This window comes from Lepidochelys kempii, chromosome 2 (genome assembly GCF_965140285.1).
Source record: "Lepidochelys kempii isolate rLepKem1 chromosome 2, rLepKem1.hap1, whole genome shotgun sequence".
In the NCBI taxonomy this organism is placed as follows: Eukaryota; Metazoa; Chordata; order Testudines; family Cheloniidae; genus Lepidochelys; species Lepidochelys kempii.
The window spans coordinates 270,615,479-270,633,773 of NC_136381.1; the positions used below are offsets into that span (position 1 = coordinate 270,615,479).

At 48.7% G+C, this 18,295-nt stretch overlaps 1 protein-coding gene across 4 annotated transcripts in view; it reads right to left on the bottom strand.

Annotated features, from left to right (window-relative positions):
* Window positions 1-6,664, bottom strand: part of LOC144930143 (uncharacterized) — a 129,452-nt gene extending 122,788 nt beyond the window's left edge. For 3 of the 4 annotated variants that reach the window (XM_078851239.1, XM_078851238.1, XM_078851237.1), the window contains exon 1: window positions 6,164-6,664. The gene's annotated coding sequence lies outside the window, so the exon portion shown is untranslated. The remainder of the gene's footprint in view (window positions 1-6,163) is intronic. The other variant, XM_078851241.1, reaches the window with a different exon arrangement.
* Between the last annotated feature and the right edge of the window lie 11,631 nt (window positions 6,665-18,295).

Genomic DNA, 18,295 nt, shown 5'->3' on the forward strand with positions numbered 1-18,295 from the left:
TCTTGAAATTTGGAGTTAGTTATGGTGACTTTATCTCACAAAGGATATAGTAGAGATAGGAAAGGAGCCTAAAAAGGCAACAAAAAAGTTTAAGGTCACGGAGATTACTTCCTATGAGGAGATAATAAAAAGATTAAGATTACATAGTTTAAAAAGCAGATGAATAATAGATGACATATTAGATCTGTATAAAAAAATCAACAGTTTAGAAAAGGTAAATTAGACTCTTCAGTTTACATTTGTCATATGGTAGAACAATGAAATACAAAATAATACATTCAAATGCTTTATAAAACACACAATTAATCTATGGATCTCACTATCCCAAAATATTATTGAGGCCAACTGGTTAGTGAGATGAAACCAAGGAAGTGATATCAAGGGTAGGAAAGGCATACACAGTATTTACCAAACTCAACAATGTATGGAAATCAAAGACATACAACACCAGACCAAACTGAGAATATTTAGTACAAACGTAATCAAACTGCTAATATATGGCTGTGAGAGCAGGAGATCTACTAATATGTCAGAAGAAAACTAGATGCCTTCTAAAATAAGCACCTACAAAAGATTCTGGGCATTGGCTGGAAAGAGGCCATTACTAATGAAGAGATCTGAGAAATCACCAACCAGCAGCTGGTTTCCGCAAGAATTAGAAAGAAGCACTGGATATATCTGGTGCATATACTCCAGATGCCAAACCACAAACTCCCACATGAAGCTGTCAAGTGGAAACCAACTGGTGTGAGAAAACAAGGCCGCCAAGAAAAGAAGAACCCTTAGCAGGGAGGGCAGAACAGTTGATTTCAAATCCCTAGAACTGATGGAAGCAGCAGGCAATGACAGAAAGGACGGGAAGAGACTAGTTTCAGCCCTGAGCAGCAGCACTGGCATGAGAATTATGTAATAATAACTTAATAAAAGCAACAGCCTCTGGCTTTGTCACAAATGTACAATGGGGGATTCTTAATATTTTTCCATGGCCAAAAACCAGTATGGTCTTTCCTTTCCTTGCCAGGATCTTCCAACTCTCTTGTTCCAAGGGTAACATCCACACCTCTTGGAGAGAAACCCTCAACCAATGAATCATAGAATCATAGCATATTAGGGTTGGAAGAGACCTCAGGAGGTCACCTACTACAATCCCCTGTTCAAAGCAGGACCAATCCCCAACTAAATCATCCCAGCCAGGGCTTTGTCAAGCTGGGCTTTAAAAACCTCTAAGGATGGAGATTCCACCACCTCCCTCGGTAATCCATGTAACAATGCTGGTTCTGGTGGGACCCAACGGAGAGTGCCAATTCAGGACAAATTGCTTAAAGCAGGGCAGTTACGGCCCAAGGCTGGGGGTTTTCCACCTCTAAGGCAAACCAAACCAGCCAGACAGAGAGGACTTTGGTTTTACCCCCCTGGCTAACCACAAGTCACACAGGCAAGTCCCTTAGACACCCCAGTTGCCCAGTATCTCCACCAGTGCCCCTCGTTATGGGGACAAATGGTTATGAAAACCAATAACCTTTTTTCTTTTACTGGGGTTTCTCAGTCCCAAAGGACCAAGCCCCAGACCCAGGTCAATATACAAATCAGATCTTACCCACAAATCACGCTGTTGCCAATCCTTTAGAATCTAACATCTAAAGGTTTATTCTTAAAAGGAAAAAGATAGAGATGAGAGCTAGCAGTGGTGAAATGGAATCAATGACATACAGTGATGGCAAAGTTCTTGGTTCAGGCTTGTAGCAGAGATAGAATAAACTGCAGGTTTAAATCAAGTCTCTGGAGAACATCCCCAGCTGGGATGGGTCATTCAGTCCTTTGTGTAGAGCTTCCGTTTGTAGCAAAGTCCCTCCAGAGGTAAGAAGGAGGATTGAAGACCAGATGGAGGAGCCGCAGCAGCTGTTTATAGTCTCTTGCCATGTGGTCTCTGCTTTCTTTGTCCCAAAGACAAGCTGTCCATCCCATGGCTTGGAAACACCTCAGAGTTCTGTCCCTAGGCAGGTCCCTGCCTGCCTGGCTGAGTCCCAAGACGTGTCTGCCTTCTCTCAGTGGGTCAGTTGTGTAGCTGATGGTCCTTAATGGGTCATCCAGCAGGCTGGGCAGAGCTGACACCAACTTGTCTGGGGTGTCACCCAGAAGCACAGCACACGTTTGAACTACAGACAGTACAGAGCCAATATTCATAACTTTAACTACAAAAATGATACATGCAAACAGATCACATAATCAGAACCAGCCAACCATCACCTTGTCTGAGACACCTCATTTGACCCCCTTTATACAAGATTTGGTGCCACTACAGGACTTTGGTCGCAACAATGATCTATACGGTCCCAGTTCATGTCAATAACATCACAACCCATTCCTGTGCTTCACCACCGTCCTAATGAAATACTTTTTCCTAATATCCAACTTAGATCTCCCCCAGTGCAACTTGAGACCATTACTCCTCGTTCTGTCATCTGCTACCACTGAGAACAGTCTAGATCCATCCTCTTTGGAACCCCCTTTCAGATAGTTGAAAGCAGCTATCAAATCCCCCCTCATTCTTCTCTTCCGCAGACTAAACAATCCCAGCTCCCTCAGCCTCTCCTCATAACTCATGTGTTCCAGTCCACTAATCATTTTTGTTGCCCTCTGCTGGACGTTTTCCAATTTTTCCACATCCTTCTTGGGGTGTGGGGCCCAAAACTGGATACAGTACTCCAGATGAGGCCTCACCAGGGTTGAATAGAGGGGAACGATCACGTCCCTCGATCTGCTGGCAATACCCCTACTTATACATCCCAAAATGCCGTTAGCCTTCTTGGCAACAAGGGCACACTGCTGACTCATATCCAGCTTCTCGTCCACTGTAACCCCTGGGTCCTTTTCTGCAGAACTGCTGCTGAGCCATTCGGTCCCTAGTCTGTAGCGATGCATGGGATTCTTCCGTCCTAAGTGCAGGACTCTGCACTTATCCTTATTGAACCTCACCAGATTTCTTTTGGCCCAATCCTCTAATTTGTCTCGGTCCCTCTGTGTCCTATTCCTACCCTCCAGCATATCTACCACTCCTCCCAGTTTAGTGTCATCTGCAAACTTGTTGAGGGTGCAATCCACACCATCCTCCAGATCATTTATGAAGATATTGAACAAAACCGGCCCCAGGACCGACCTTTGGGGTACTCTGCTTGATACTGGCTGCCAACATGACATGGAGCCATTGATCACTACACATTGAGCCCTACGATCTAGCCAGCTTTCTATCCACCTTATAGGCCATTCCTCCAGCCCATACTTCTTTAACTTGCTGACAAGAATACTGTGGGAGACCGTATCAAAAGCTTTGCTAAAGTCAAGGAACAACATGTCCACCGCTTTCCCCTCATCCACAGAGCCAGTTATCTCGTCATAGAAGGCAATTAGATTAGTCAGGCATGACTTGCCCTTGGTGAATCCATGCTGACTGTTCCTGATCACTTTCCTCTCCTCTAAGTGCTTCAGAATTGATTCCCTGAGGACCTGCTCCATGATTTTTCCAGGGACTGAGGTGAGGCTGACTGGCCTGTAGTTCCCAGGATCCTCCTCCTTCCCTTTTTTAAAGATGGGCACTAGTTGGTAAAAGCAGGGGTTTTACCCCTGCTGCTGTTATGGTCTGTCATGGCTGGTTGCCCCATGTTTCACTCTGCCTCTTTGCAACTGGGAAGATGTAGAGGGGGCTTATTTTGGGGGGAGGGACACCATCCCCCATCCCATTAACTCTTCCACCAACTGTAAGTTCCTGTGGGTGTGGGTCACCCTTATGAAGATGTAGCTCTTCTTCCACCCTGTGTGGTCTGCGCATCCACACTCATGGCTCATCCACCTTCACCGTCATGGGGGCACTTGGCCTTTGTCCACTGGCTCTGTTGTTGCCCTTCACTCATTAACTTGAGCAGGTTTTGCTGACCAGGTCAATCAGGCTAGAGGCTCATGTGGGCAGGGAGTACCACTTCATGAAGTAGAGCAGCTCACAGCTGCCCTACACACACTCAAGCTTGGGCTTACTTGTAGCCTGATCTATAGATTATGTATTAATTATATTGATTACTTAAGAATCCACAGTTATCACTGTGATGTTGCATTCCATATGCTTTATGAAAATATACTTATGAATATGACATATCTGGAATATGCTTTATGCTAAATACCCCTTATAAGGTATCGTTAGAAATCTTATAATCTACTGAATGTGTTCATCCTATTTGTATGCACGTATTATTTCTATGTCTGAAGTTAGAAATATGAGGTATGAACTTGTATCACTTATATAATTATGCAAAGCAAGAGTCATTAAGGATACTTCAGAAACTTGATGACTCTTAAGCAAGAAACCAAAAGCTGTAAATGGCTTTGTTTACCTGCAAGCCTTCCTGTGTAGGTGTGGGCCAGCCCAGGGAAAATGGAGACTGGAGTCTTACAAAAAGAAAAGGAGTGCTTGTGGCACCTTAGAGACTAACCAATTTATTTGAGCATGAGCTTTTGTGAGCTACAGCTCACTTCATCACGAAAGCTCATGCTCAAATAAATTGGTTAGTCTCTAAGGTGCCACAAGTCCTCCTTTTCTTTTGGCGAATACAGACTAACACGGCTGTTACTCTGGAGTCTTACAGAGACATGTGACCATGTCACCTGATACTGGAATCCATCTTAAACCTTGTACTTTTCCATCAGAGGCTGGGGAGGGGGTCAAACTGGGACAAAGGACTCCCGCCTTTGGCCAAATCTATATAAAGGGGTGGAGAAGGACAAAAGACACCCCAAGGGCAGAACAGGGGGTCTGAACCCCTAAGAACAAGCAATGGACTCAAAGGATTGTGTACAATGCTATTGTGTATAATCATGTTGAGTGAGCTCTTTTCTGAAAGCCTGTGATGTTCTCTACTTACTGATCACTGTGCGAGATGGATCCAGGCTGTGCTTAGGGATTTATGTATCGTGTATGTAGAGTCTGGAGCTGGTTCCTAAAGCTTCATCTCCCGCTCCCAGTAGGGTGGTGGCCAGCCAGGAAGGGAGGAGCTGCCTCCCCAGCCAGACAAAACTAACCCCCAGCACCTCGCATTGTACAACCCAGGAGAGACAAATGATGGGTCTCTAGTGTGCAAACAATGTGGAGTGTGTCCCAAAGTGAACTGAGAACTGGGGGGCTGGCTTCAGGCCTTTGGGGTGAGGAACCAGAGTGGAAAAGTCCCCAGGTCTGGTAGTGAAGAACTCGGGGTAGGCGGATTTGGGGATGCTTAGGACTGGAAGGGCTGGTGGGGTCACCCTGCAGGGATAACGAGGCTGCTGGAAGCCAGGGTGAGACCTTTCTGCCTGTGGGCTGGATGCTGGTGCCAGGGCTCCGAGCCAGAGCCACACAGGATTAAGGGACCCACGGTCACAGGGCAGGTGGTGACAGACCCCCTGACTGCTCTGGGGTGATCCCCAGAATGTCACACCACGATATCAGAATGCTTCACATCCAGGCTCGCGCTGTGTCTTGTCACTATTCCCTGTATAACATCAATACAGATTAACCCTCTCTTTGCCACCCTCTCAGCTGCAGCCCGTGGCCAGATTCATCCCCACACTGGCACGGCGGCTGGTGCAGGGGGGTGGCTCGTATGCTCAGGGGTGCCTTAACTTGTGCCCTGCCTCAGTGCTTCCTCTGGGCCATTGCAGAGATGTAAGAATGCCCCTGCCATGTCTCCTCCAGCCCCTGGCGCACCCCAGAACACCCCGTTACTCCTCTGTGCTGGGGTCTTGGAGAGGGGGCCTAGGGGCTCTCTGAGGTGGGGGTATTATCCAAGGGGCTGTATCAATATCTTCTACTGTATCAAAATCTCCAGCTTCCCTGCTTTAACTTCATTCCCCTCCTGTCTATCACAAATGCTGCTGCTAAAGTCACTCCCTCTCCAAGCGCATTCTGTCCTCCTCACTTCCCCTCACTGACTTCTGGCCTGTTACCACGTTCAATCCATATTCTGTGGGCTTGAGCCCCATTGCCCTGCACCTTGTCACCTACGCCAGCGCAAAATGGATGTAAAACGTTGCCCAGCAGGAACGAAAGTGCTTCACACCCCAAAGTACACTGGTGTAATTCACTTCACAAGGGGCCGGGTGACAGGAAATCAGAGTCACTGAGCAGAGTCCAGCCTGTTACCTGCGTCATCTCCCTGTATCCTGCTTCCTTGGTTTCATCTCTCGCTCGCTCTCTGTGGCTCAGTCTTACTGCGTTCTCTTTTTATTATATAAGTCCCCAGGACGTGCAGGTGTCTGTTACCGAATCACCAACTGACCCTATGGCTGTAACCTTCCTCCTTCCGTGCCCTTCCTTTCAAGTCCTTCCTTCAAATGGAGCCAAGTTTCAAACTCACACACAACACGGTACCTTGGGGCTGCTAATTCAGCTTGGAGACCCAACGTGTATTCATCCTTCAGGGGCTGCTGGTCCCTGCGGCCTGTACGCCGTCCACCAGAGCTGTGCGGCTTTCACAGAAAAGTCAAACTTTCACATGGTTTCGGATTAAACTGTTTCCGTTTCACTTTCTATTTGGGGTCACACCCAGGAGCTGTAGGAGGAGTTACTTGGTCAGTGAATTCCATTGACGGGAAAACACCTTGGAGCTGGTTTACCAGGGTTGTTTTCTCAGATTAGTTCTCAGCAAACGAGAACCCAGGAGACAACCTGGCAAGCGCAGCTCTGTTCATGGTTACTCAGGGGGCGACTTGCATGGGGGGGCAGAGGAGGCTGAATGCTCCGAGGTCAGACCCAGGAAGGTGGAAGCTGTGTGAGCTGTGTGTCCTGAAGACAGGCTGCTCACAGGAAGGCGACTTCCACAGAGTCCTGCCTGGCTTCATGGGGAGCAGTTCCAGAGCATCACCCAGGGACTCCGTGACAGATGGACCTTGGGTCTGACCCAGCAGGGCCGTTCCTATGAATAACATTTCAGTTGTTGCCCTTTTTCTTTCTCTTCCACTATGAGCTTATATTAGTTTGGTTAATGTCCAGGTACTGAACAGACGATTCCAGTGAATTCGGAAATTGAAAGTACTTGCATTGCCCTTGTACTTTTCCTTACAAATACACAAGTAGGATTTCCACAGGACACTTGTCCTTCTAAGGGCACCTGGCACTTACACCTCAGTCCTGCGGACACAGCAGAGAATACAACGGACTCAGTTCAAGATCATTTCAACTGGCACGGACCAGGGATGAGGCTGCATTTGGAGCCCAGGAAGTGATGGTAGGCGTATAGTGGGTTCTTGATTAAAGTTACTGTAATTCACAAAGAAACAGCCCTTCACCATTTGATGTTTCTCCCCTCGAGCTCCCATTCCGTCTCCAGCATGTGTAATCCCTGCTCACTTGGGGGAAATCATCACTGGGACCCAGACTAGGTCAATCTATCATTGAAGCAGGTGTTACTTAAGGAGCACATAAGCCTTGTATGAGTCCTTTGTGAAGGTGGGAATTTTACCCTGCGTTGAATTAGATACAACTTATCTTTATTTAAGGGAGAAAATATTCAGCATGAAATCTAAAGAGTCTATTAAGTCTCAGACTTGAACATAGCTGGTCTGCAAGCAGAACCTTTCCTGGGTGCTTCTGGCACATACAGAATGTAACCATTGATCCAGTAAAGACATTAGCATCCAGGCCCAAAGGATGCAACGGGATATAGATAATACAGTGCCCCGGGTTCTGGTTACTGACATTAGAATAGACCATAGCTGTAAAAGTAATGTATAGAGTACCAGAAAACCCTGCCCACACAACCTGGCTGGGTGTGACATCATAACAGCTCAGACATTGCACCTTAACTCTGCACTATGAAAACAAACACCCACATGGACTGTGTTATGTCCACTTCTGGATCCACCAGTGTGTTTCTGTCTAACGCAATCCCCTGGGGGCAGGGCCTGTGCAGTTATCTCTGTTTTCTGTAGCAGCCGGCTCTTAACAAATAGCACTAATTACAGCTTAGCACAAACAATGAACAGCTCCCAAGTGCATTCATCCACCTCTTCATACCCTACGGGTGCCTTTGAGGTCAATTCCTCAAGTGTCACAGAGCCACAGAAGTAAGGGGACAACGGAGAGGAAGAGACCTGTCAGGCCCCATCTAGTCCACATCCCAAGGGGCCACTCAGGATCGAGCGCAGTTTGTATGTCTCACCCATCCCCGTGGTAGCTGAGCACCTGCCCTGAACAGTAAATGCAAACACTGCTTTTCCCCAGCCCAGCCAGTAGCAACAAACAGAAACTTCTTGTTTTACAAATATAGAAAACATGAGGGTGCGGCTGCGATTGAGGGGCCTCGTCTTGGCCCTCAGAAGCTGGGGCTGGAGCTCCTGGGAGATGAGCTCTCGCCCCACAGCCTGCCGGAGGCCTGCTGGGGAAGGAGACTGTCAAGGTTCCTTCCCCACTTTGAACTCTAGGGTACAGATGTGGGGACCTGCATGAAAGACCCCCTAAGCTTATTCTTACCAGCTTAGGTTAAAAACTTTCCCAAGGTACAAACTTTGCCTTGTCCTTGAACCGTATGCTGTCACCACCAAGCGTTTTAAACAAAGAACGGGGAAAGAGACCACTTGGAGACGCCTTCCCGCAAAATATCACCCCAAGCTCTACACCCCCTTTCCTGGGGAAGGCTTGATAAGAATCCTCACCAATTTGTACAGGTGAACACAGACCCAAAGCCTTGGATCTTAAGAACAATAAAAAATTAATTAGGTTCTTAAAAGAAGAATTTTAATTAAAGAAAAAGTAAAAGAATCCCCTCTGTAAAATCAGGATGGTAAATACCTTACAGGGTAATCAGATTTAAAACATAGAGAATCTCTCTAGGCAAAACCTTAAGTTACAAAAAGACACAAAAACAGGAATATACATTCCCTCCAGCACAGCTTATTTTAGCAGCCATTAAACAAAAGGAAATCTAACGCATTTTTAGCTAGCTTACTTACTAACTTAAGGATTTATGAGGCTGAATTCCTGATCTATTCCCGGCAAAAGCATCAGACAGACAGACGAACACTTTGTTCCCCCCCTCCATATTTGAAAGTATCTTGTCTCCTCATTCGTCATTTTGGTCAGGTACCAGAGAGGTTATCTTAGCTTCTTAACCCTTTTCAGGTGAAAGGGTTTTGCCTCTGGCCAGGAAGGATTTTATAGCACTGTATACAGAAAGGTGGTCACCCTTCCCTTTATATTTATGACAAGCCCCCCAAATTACAGATAGGGTGAAACACTGGCTGTGATTTCTTCCTGGAGCTCTAGAAGAAAACAAAGTTAATAAGACACATGCACCTCTAAATAGACTACCAACTTTATAAAGACTAACAATATTTTCCACATCTCAAGGACGATTGTAACCAGTTGATTTTGGGAAACTTTCACGGGAGAGTGCATCAGCCCCTTTGTTAGAAGCTCCTGAGATGTGTTGTATGTCGAAATCAAAATCTTGGAGAGCTAAACTCCACCGAATAAGTTTTTTGTTATTTTCCCGTGGCGGTATGAAGCCACTGTAGCGCAGCATGGTGGGTTTGCAGGTGGAAACGCCGTCCCCAAACGTATGGGCGTAGCTTTTCCAGAGTGTAGACAATGGCGTAACATTCCTTTTCACTGATTGACCAGTGGCTTCCCCTCTCAGACAGCTTCTTGCTGAGAAACACGACAGGATGGAACTTTTGATTCGGTCCTTCCTGCATTAAGACTGCTCCCTCACCATGCTCAGAAGCATCTGTGATTACTAGGAACGGTTTGTCAAAGTCTGGGGCCCTTAGCACAGGGTCAGACACGAGTGTCGCTTTAAGCTGGTTAAAGGCTTTCTGACACTCTTCAATCCACTGAACAGCATTTGGCTGTTTCTTTTTGGTTAGGTCTGTCAGTGGGGCGGCGATTTGGCTGTATTCTGGTACAAATCACCTGTAATATCCGGCCAAACCTAAGAAGGATTGGACCTGGTTTTTTTTACTTTGGGACAGGCCACTTTTGGATAGCATCCACTTTGGCCTGTAGGGGATTCATAGTTCCTTGACCCACCTGGTGTCCAAGGTAAGTTACTTTGTTTAGGCCTATTTGACACTTCTTAGCCTTAACAGTTAGTTCTGCCTCCCTTATGAGCTTGAAGACTTTTTGTAGATGTTTTAGGTGTTCTGCCCAGGAATCTGAAAATATGGCCACATCGTCAAGGTAGGCGACTGCATATTCTCCTAATCCCGCTAGAGACCATCTACAAGTCTTTGGAAGGTGGCGGGTGCATTCCGCAGCCTGAAAGGGAATACATTAAATTAATACAGCCCGAGATGTGTGGTGAAGGCTGACCTTTCCTTGGCAGATTCATCTAGCGGTACCTGCCAGTACCCCTTGGTTAAGTCCAAGGTAGAGATGAACTGGGCCCATCCCATTTTCTCCAATAGTTCATCTGTGCTTGGCATTGGATAGTTGTCTGGGCGAGTTACCGCATTTAGCTTACGGTAGTCCACGCAAAAACGTATCTCCCCATCTGGTTTGGGAACTAGAACCACGGGAGATGCCCATGCACTGCGGGAGGGGCGGATTACACCCATCTGTAGCATATCCTGGATCTCCCGTTCTATAGCAGTTTTAGCTTGAGGAGACACCCGGTAAGGTTGGACTTTAATTGGGTGAGCATTACCTGTGTCAATGGAGTGGTATGCCTGTTCAGTCAGTCTTGGGGTGGCTGAGAACGTCGGCGCGTAGCTAGGGCACAGCTCCTGGATCTGCTGTCGCTGCATACGCCCAAGGGTCATGGAGAGGTTCACCTCCTCCACACCACCAGCACTTTTCCCTTCGTAGTAGACACCTTCAGGCCACTCAGCGTCGTCTCCTCCCTGGGCTGTAAACTGACAAACCTTTAATTCCCTGGAATAAAAGGGCTGTAGAGAATTAATATGGTAAACCTTCGGCTTTTGGTTGGAAGTGGGGAATGCTATGAGATAATTAACAGCTCCCAAGCGCTCCTGGACCGTGAATGGCCCTTCCCACGACGCTTCCATTTTATGGGCCTGGAGCACCTTTAAGACCATGACCTGGTCCCCTACTTTGAAGGAACGCTCTCTGGCATGTTTATCGTACCAGGCTTTTTGCTCTTTTTGAGCATCTTTTAGGTTTTCTTTAGCAAGGGCTAAAGAGGTTCGGAGGGTGGTTTGTAGGTTGGTTACAAAGTCCAGAATGTTAGTTCCTGGAGAAGTGTAAACCCCTCCCATTGCTGCTTCACCAACTGTAGTGGCCCCTTAACCTCACGGCCATATACAAGTTCAAATGGGGAAAACCCTAAACTGGGGTGTGGTACAGGTCTGTAGGCAAAGAGCAACTGCTGCAACACTAGGTCCCAGTCACTGGAGTGCTCATTTACGAATTTACGTATCATGGCCCCCAAAGTTTTATTAAACTTCTCCACCAGGCCATTTGTTTGATGGTGGTAAGGGGTGGCAACCAAGTGATTTACCCCTGAGCTTCCTAAAGGCTTTTCATAGTTCCTGCCAGGAAACTAGTTCCTGCATCTGTAAGGATGTTGGAGGGTCAACCTACCCTGGCAAAAATGTCTGCTAGTGCCTGGCACACACTTTTAGCCCTGGTGTTGCTTAGAGCTACTGATTCCGGCCATCGGGTGGCAAAATCCATGAAAGTCAGTATGTACTGCTTTCCTCTGGGTGTCTTTTTCGGAAAAGGACCCAGAATATCCACAGCTACTCGCTGAAATGGAACCTCAATGATGGGGAGTGGCTGGAGAGGGTCTTTGACCTGACCCAAACCCTTGGATCTTACGAACAATAAAAAAAAATTAGGTTCTTAAAAAAAAATTAATTATAAAAAAGGTAAAAGAATCACCTCTGTAAAATTAGGATGGTAAATACCTTACAGGGTAATCAGATTTAAACATAAAAAATCCCTCTAGGCAAAACCTTAAGTTGGCCAGTGCAGTGTTTGGAGAATCCACTCCGTGGCTACGCTTTCGAGTACAGCGTATCGCAGCCAGGCCACGCTAGTCACTCCTGGTTCTGGTTTTGACTAGCGAGGGCAGGTAGCTACAAAGGGCGAAGCTGCAGGCTGTGGTGGTGAGTGCAGGGTTACATCAGTGGCCTGTGGAAACGTGTTTTAAGACTATCTACAGCATCTGCGTGATTCAATCTAGAAGCTCCCAATCCGTTAGCATACAAGAGCCACCCAGCCCCAGTTCAGGGCCTGGCCGTCCCAGCAGTCAGCTGACAGGTTGGCCCAGGGCCAGGGGTTTCGATGTTGAAATGCGCTCAGAGCAATCCTGATTTCCTTGATCTGGTCCTGCTCTGATAAATGACTTACTGTGTCGGCCGCTGCGATTAACAAAATCCCTTTACAAACCCCAGCTAATACCAGTTGCAGCAATCGGCCTGTCAGCCCCAGCATCCTCCCATTCTACACAAGCCACTTCCTGCCCCTATCGAACTCGACGGCCCAGAATCAGGCTGGCCCAGCAGGAAGTCTCACTTCATCTGCACCGTCAATGGTGCGGCACCATTTCTGGCGGCCTGCGACCGTCTAGCCAAACGCCAGGGACTGCTCCCTTCTCTGCGTGTTGTGATTTCTCTCCACAAGCCCTTCTGGGCGCAGACCTAGCCTTGCCCTGCCCAGTGCTGGATCCGCTTATGGCACTGTGGAAATCACGGGGGAGAGTATATTGGCGTGTGCAGGGCTGGCGGATTCTTCCTAGGAGATGCCCCCCGGAGCCCCAGGCAGCCAGAGCAGGGAGTTCGACTGGTAGGTGGAAGACAGACCCTGTTAGCGTTTGTGGCTGGGGTAACGTCTCTCCTACGGCTTCCAACTCCCAGGAACTGGTCAGCCAGGTAAAGATGGCTGGGCCCTTGGCCTGGCATTGCACTCCGGGGGCTGGAGGCCTGAAATGCAGCTGCATTGGGGATGTCCCTTGAAATGAAACGCTCCAGGAAGGCCCCCCGGTGACGCTTTGAGGAAGCTCTCGCCAGCTCTCTCCCCCAACACGCTGCAGCAGGAATCGAAGTGGTTTGCAGAGTGGAAGGGCTGGAGAGCTGCTGAGCCACGATCCTGCCATCCCTGCACGCTGGGGGACCCTGGGCCTGCCCCCACGAGCGCGGCGGGGTAGGGAGGCGATGGCAGTGAATTGCAGCCGCCGGTGGAGGATGCTGGGCCCGGGCAGGTCCTGGAACCGTTGCACCTGAAGAAGGCTGTGCGGCTCGAAAGCTGGTCTCTCGCCACTAAAAGCTGTTCCCTCCCCACCCCCGTCTCTGATGCACTGAGACCAGCACTGCACACACCTGAGTACAACAGCCCAGGGCTGCGCTGCCTGGCGGGAGGCCTCTGAGAGGAACGTGCCAAACGTCAGGAATTTGGGGGGTGGTTTTTTTATTTGTGTTACGGTAGCAGGTACAGACCCCAGCTGAAGGCAGGGCCCCCTGGGGCTAGGTGCTGCATAACTACACAGTCAGTGACAGCCCCTGCTCCAAAGGGCTTAGGGTCTAAATAGACAAAGGATGGAGGGGAAACTGAGGCACAGAGTGGGGGGAGGAGGGGTGACTCAGTAGGCCAGTGGCAGAACCCCGACTAGACCTGGGGTCTCCTGATTCCCCCTCCACTGCCTTCCCTACTGGTTCACGCTGCAGAATGCTGGGTGGCTTGAGGCTCGGGGCCAGAACCCTGGCTAAAGATGCAGGGTCATTCGCACGGATTCGTGCCGGCGGGTGACTCGTGTTAGCTCCAACCAGCCTATGCAGGGAGAGGGACCATGCTGCAGGGCAGCCCTATCCACAGCCAGGCTCAGGCCAGGGCCCCTGCTGGGCGACTCTGCTGAGCTCCTGGCCGAGCCAAGCTCCAGGGAGGAGGGAGTTTGGACATTCGATCCAGGTTGCCGCGGGGGGGGGGGTAGGATACGAACTCAGCCCCTTTGCAAGGCCGTATTCACTGCCCCAGCCACCCGCACTCATTCCCCGCTCACACTGGCTGGGGGACAGGCCGGTGGGGTATCCCCTCCCTGCAAGCTATTGCCCCCACCACGCATGCTCTGCTTCCTCCTCCCCCTCTGCTGCCTGCCAGCCAGCCACCCCTGCTGCGTGGGGCTCCCGGCCGGCCGAGAGACCGGGGTCAGAGCTGGGGTCCTGCGGGCGCCTGCGTCCCCAGACCAGGAACACACTACACCAACGTCACAAGTCAGAGGAGATGCTATCAAAGGTGCACGTAAGGAGGAACTTGCTGGGTCCTGTAAGGCAATAAGGTCGTTTCCCACATGCTGAGGGGAAATAAGGGAAAAGAAACAGTCAGGACTGACAGGTTTCCGAGTAGCAGCTGTGTTAGTCTGTATCCGCAAAAAGGAAAAGGAGGACTTGGGGCACCTTAGAGACTAACCAATTGATTTGAGCATGAGCTTTCGTGAGCTACAGCTCACTTCATCGGATGCATTCAGTGGAACATACAGTGGGGAGATTTTATATACATAGAGAACATGAAACAATGGCTGTGACCACACAGACTGTAACGAGAGTGATCAGGTGAGGTGAGCTATTACCAGCAGGAGAGAAAAAAAACCTTTTGTAGTGATAATCAAGGTGGGCCATTTCCAGCAGTTGACAAGAACGTGTGAGGAACAGTGTGTGTGGGGGGGAATAAACATGGGGAAATAGTTTTACTTTGTGTAATGACACATCCACTCCCAGTCTCTATTCAAGCCTAAATTAATTGTATCCGGTTTGCAAATTAATTCCAATTCAGCAGTCTCTCCCTGGAGTCTGTTTTTGAAGTTTTTTTATTGAAGAAGAATTGCCACTTTTAGGTCTGTAATCGAGTGACCAGAGAGACCTAAAAGTGGCAATTCTTCAACAAAAAAACTTCAAAAACAGACTCCAGGGAGAGACTGCTGAATTGGAATTAATTTGCAAACCGGATACAATTAATTTAGGCTTGAATAGAGACTGGGAGTGGATGTGTCATTACACAAAGTAAAACTATTTCCCCATGTTTATTCCCCCCCACACACACTGTTCCTCACACGTTCTTGTCAACTGCTGGAAATGGCCCACCTTGATTATCACTACAAAAGGTTTTTTTTCTCTCCTGCTGGTAATAGCTCACCTCACCTGATCACTCTCGTTACAGTCTGTGTGGTCACAGCCATTGTTTCATGTTCTCTGTGTACATAAAATCTCCCCACTGTATGTTCCACTGAATGCATCCGATGAAGTGAGCTGTAGCTCACGAAAGCTCATGCTCAAATCAATTGGTTAGTCTCTAAGGTGCCACAAATCCTCCTGTTCTTTAGACAGGACTGAAATACCCTCAGGGCCTCACCTCCCACAGCTGTGCCTGGGTCCCAGGCCTGCCCACCCGCACACTGAATACCACCTTACGCTTCAAGTGACCCACTGGGACTGACCGGGGAGTAAGGTCCTACCCACAGTGACCAAGGGCTCCGGCTGCCCCACTGAGGGGCGCTAGATCAGTACCTAGGTTGAAATTAATGATGACTACTTCCGGAGAGACTGCCTCACTTCTTCCCTTTTGTGCTGCTTTGAAAAGACAAGATATGCAAAACGCTTGGGCAGGGAGGACAACCCTGTAAAAACAGCTGCTATGGGATCACTCCTATAAGTACAATATTCATATTCCAGTTGATTTATTTTATAATGATATGGTAAAAATGAGAAAGCCAGCAACATTTCAGTAACAGTGTGGCTGTGACTCTTGTATTTTTATGTCTGATTTTGTGAGCAAGTCGTTTTTAAGTGAGGTGGAACTTGGGGGTGCACAAGACAAACCAGACTCCTGAAGGGGTGCAGTAGTCTGGAACGGTTGGAGCCACTGGTCTAAAGCAATGGCTCTCAACCTAATTACCACTGTGGGCCGCACGTGCAGCTCTCTCTGTGTTATGTGGGCCACAGCCACACGACATACGCACGACCTGTATGGCCCTGAGGATGTCACATGGGCCGCAGCTGTGTGCTGATTGGGCCACAAGCGGCCCGCGGCTTGAGAACCACTGGTCTAAAGCAAGCCTAAGTAACATACAACCTAGCACCACGGCCAACGAATCACTGCAGCAGCGGCAATCCCGTGTTTCTGAAAAATCATTAACAGGAGAGATCTTAAGACTGGATGTGAGAATGAGCCATCCCAGAGCAGGGAGGTCGGGATTTTCAAAACAGCTCGGAAACGGGGTCCTGGGCACTTCGGAAAAATTGTCCCCTTGATTAGGTGCCGAGTGCTTTTGGAAACCTGACCCCAGCGACGAGTGGTGAGCATGTGAAAAATCTAGCCCTAAGGAAGGGCAAACACAACAGGTACTTCCTTCCCAGCCGGGAGAGAGAAAGACGGAGCCAACGGCTACTAGCTGGAAAAAGGGCATTTATGGCTCAGGGGAGTTTGAACTGCCAGCTCCAGAAAGGCATGCTGGGAACAAAGCTTCTATAAAAGGGCTACCGGGTGCTAGGGGAAGTTAACAGGAGCCGAGGCAGGAGACTTGCTTTGGTGGTGAAAGAATGCAAATGAAGCACTAATTGCCCAAAGAGGAACGAGTGAGCCGACAATTCCTGCCTTGTCAATGTTGCCTCTGTACCTAGTAACACAACAGAACGAGCGCTGGGGGGCGGGGGGATTCCACTCCAGCAATGGAAACATGAGCAACGAGCAGCACCGTGGTCCCAGGACAAACAGCGCCAAACCAGAGAGGTGGCTTGTTTCATTTCTAACCTTTTATTAGTTTCTAGATTAGGAAAAAGAATGAAAATATAAATACACATGGACCTTGCTCTACAGCAATCTAAGGGCGTCTCTGGAGAAATTCTTACACATCCGGTCCCCAGGGAAGAGCAGGCCCCAGGCCACAGCAATAATAATACTTAGTCTTCCGGCCACGTGCTCTACAGTCTCTTCTAAGCACTGTTCAAACAGCCGGTGATTAGCTACCCTCACAACACCCCTGTGAGGTAGGTGCGGTAAGTATTATTATCCCCATTTTACAGATGGAGGAACTGAGACTGAGAGCTTAAGTCCAGAGCCAGGATTAGACCTCAGGAGCCCTGGATTCCAGGAGTTCCCAAAGGCTAGGCAGCAGTTCTCAAACTATGGGGTGGGCCGCCCAAGGGAGGCACAAGCTGTGAGCTTTTTTTTTGTTTTTTTTAATAAGAGCTGGGGCTGACAGCCCCAGGTGGCTGGGGCTTGTGCAGAAGGGCCGTGCATGCCCGGGAAGTGTGGAGCCACCCAGGCTCGGGCTCTCCCCAATCCCTCCCCAGGAAGCAGCCTGGACTTGGGCTCTCCTTCTCCCCCACCCCCATCCCTCACCTGGAGGTGGTGGGCCTCCGTCTGTCAGCCCCAGGGGGGCGGCAGCAGAAGAAAGGGTGGCACTGGGACGCTAAGTCTGCTGTGAAAAGTCACTTTCCACATTGCCACCCTTACTTCTGTGCTTCAGAGCTGGGTAGCGATATATGTACTTGGGGGGCGGTGGGGAGGGAGGCACAAAGAACCACAGACACAAAGAAGGTGGGCCCAATCAAATAAGTTTGAGAACCACTGCTCTAGGCTACACAACCTCTCAGCACAGTGACCCTATTGTCACAATAAGAATCATCAGAGGGGAAGATTTTTGCATAAGAATAATAAATACCATCAGTGGGCCCTGTCCTGACCCCCACTGGAGCCAAGGGGAATTTTCCCATTTGACACCAGAAAGCCCAGGATTGGAGACCAATAACCAATGGCAGAAGAGTAATTTTACATACAAATACATTTGCAGAATATACACCACACACACCGATTAATTTGCTTTCTATCGCTAGCAAGGTCATGCAGAAGAGGTCAGTGAAGAATTCTGTCCAAACAGCCCAAAAGGAAGTTACAAATAAATGAGTCAATAGGCAACAAAATAACCATATTAGTAAAGAACTAGCCACTCCCTTTATAAATCTGGCAGGTCCAGACCCACAGCTCCTGCCTGGTTTATCGTCATCCAACCTCTCTTCAGACTCTGAGTCACAGATGAGATTCTAGCAGCCAAAACTCCTTTAGCGATGGCAGCATCTGCAAAGAGGAGTTTCACCCCTTGCTAACTCGTCCTCAGTTTAGCTGGGTGAATAACTTTGAAGGCATTTGTGGGGTACCCTGAGCTGGGACCAGAGGAAATTCCTTTCACAAGGGAGATGGGAACAAGCTGCTTCCTAGCAAATTATTTCAGAGACTTTAACTATTGGACCCCGGCTCTCAGCACCCGCTAGAAAAGAAGGGTCCTGAAAATATGATTTAGTGAGGGGTGAAATTCACCCTGTGCAG